The 2015-nt window shown below is 36.9% G+C and overlaps 1 pseudogene across 1 annotated transcript; it reads right to left on the minus strand.

Annotated features, from left to right (window-relative positions):
* Nucleotides 1–215: 215 nt before the first annotated feature.
* Nucleotides 216–1055, minus strand: LOC308263211 (obg-like ATPase 1; annotated as a pseudogene). The gene has a single exon. The product of its transcript is annotated as an obg-like ATPase 1 (transcript).
* Between the last annotated feature and the right edge of the window lie 960 nt (nt 1056–2015).

Below are 2015 nucleotides of genomic sequence, written 5' to 3' on the forward strand. Positions count from 1 at the left end.
AGGTGTCTAGGTTATCCTTAGCAACTTAGTGAAACCCTGTTTCAAAATTTAAAAAAATAAGATGGGGTTGAGTGTGTATCTCAGGTTCAGTCCCCAGTACCACTAACTCGCATGCACACACACACACACACACACACACACACACACACTCACACTTAGCAACTGCCTTACCAACAGAATCAATGGAGGTCAGAAGATAGTGGTATGACATAGTCCTACTTCTGTGTCTCCTCAGCACTCAATTCTTACAACTTGCGTTTCAAGGCCCCACTGAAAGGAATGACCAAGACACCTCAGTCATATTTGTCCACCCACTCTTTAATTTTTAACAACATTTATTTTTTCTTTCTAATGTAGTCTTTTTCAGAAAGATTAACCAAGTAGACCATTGGTTTTGAAGTAAAAAATAAGTGTTTATTCAATACTTTAATCTCTTTGTCATTTCAATCATGATAGAAACAAACAGGTTTCTTTTACTCTATATCCCAGGATTTGGCTTTGCACATTATGTCATCTTCAGGCTTTAGTTTTTTGTCTCCTGCTCTCACTGCCAACTTTCCTAGTTTACCTATAATGGATCCAATCATTTCTTCATCTTTAAGCTGAAGCTCTTTGTGTATTATTTCTATATCTCGAATGGGATCTACGTTTTCTTCAATATGCATGATATCATCATCTTCAAAGCACTTGCTAAGTGAAAGATCCCATCACAGGCACAAATATAAGATAAAAAGACATTTCCCAGATCCTGTCCATTGTGGCCCCTTTCACAATGCCAGCAATATCTACTACATTTAGAAAGGCAGGAATTTTGCTTGCTGGTTTGTGATAGTGGCCAAGGCACTCAAACCTTTCATCTGACACAGGAATTCTTCTTTCCTGTGGATTGACAGTGCAGAATGGGAGTTTTTCTGCTGACGCCTATTAGTTAACACAGTGAAGAAAGTACATTTTCCAACATATGGCAATCCAACAATATCGATTTTCAGTGAGGTTATAAATCTGTCAGTGATTTGGGATGGTTTAATTCCATCACCTTCCTTTTTGGGGGACATCGTGCTCTATGTGGATGATAACACATGGAGTCCCACTCTGTGGGAGACAGGCCTTACCTGCTGCCAGAGGTGGGGAGGAAAGTGGGAGAATGCAGGCCCGGCCCCTCAGCCAGGGGCATGCACGTACATGCATACTCTTTAATAACAGAATTTGTCACTAGGAAATCATCATAGAAGAAATGTTAAGTAATTTAGTCTGAAAGCAAGTAACATCAGGTAGTAATTTGAATCTGTACGTACAATAAAGAAGGAAGAAAGAAAAAAGGAAGAAAGGAAGGAAAGAACTGATACACATAAACTTAATAAAAGGTAATATAATTAAATATTACTTCTTCATTCTTTTCTAACCAATGCTATGAAATCAGTGTTACTCTTAGATCAACGCCAAATACATTTTGTTAAAACAGAACCCAGAAAATTGCAAACCAATATCACTTATGATGTAGATGTGAAAATGTTCACCAAAATACTACCAAAAATATAGCTACATATAAAAATTATTTTATTCTATGGTAAGTGGATTTTATCCCAGGAATTTTGTGTGTGTTGTAGGGAAGGACCAGAGATTGAACCCAGAGGCATTCTTCCTCCAAGCTACACCACTAGTCCTATTTTATTTCTTGTTTGGAAACAAGGTCTCACTAGGTTGCCGAGAGCCTCGTTAATTGCCAGGGTGGCTTCCAACCTTTGATCCTCCTGTCTCAGCCTTCTAAGTACTGGAATTACAAGCATATACCAGTGTGCCCAGCTTATTTTAGAAATTTAAGGTTAGTTCAAAATATGATATCAGGTAATGTAACAGCATAATTACTTCAATGGAACAGAAATTATTTATTTAAAAGAATCCAAGTGTTATGGTAAAATCACTCAGAAAATTAGAAATATGAGAAATTCATCAATATGATGATCTGTGAAAGTTTGCAAATCTTTATTATTCTCTTCTGATTACAATTTTTATCT

Source organism: Muscardinus avellanarius (assembly GCF_963383645.1).
Source record: "Muscardinus avellanarius genome assembly, chromosome: 5".
Taxonomy (NCBI): domain Eukaryota; kingdom Metazoa; phylum Chordata; class Mammalia; order Rodentia; family Gliridae; genus Muscardinus; species Muscardinus avellanarius.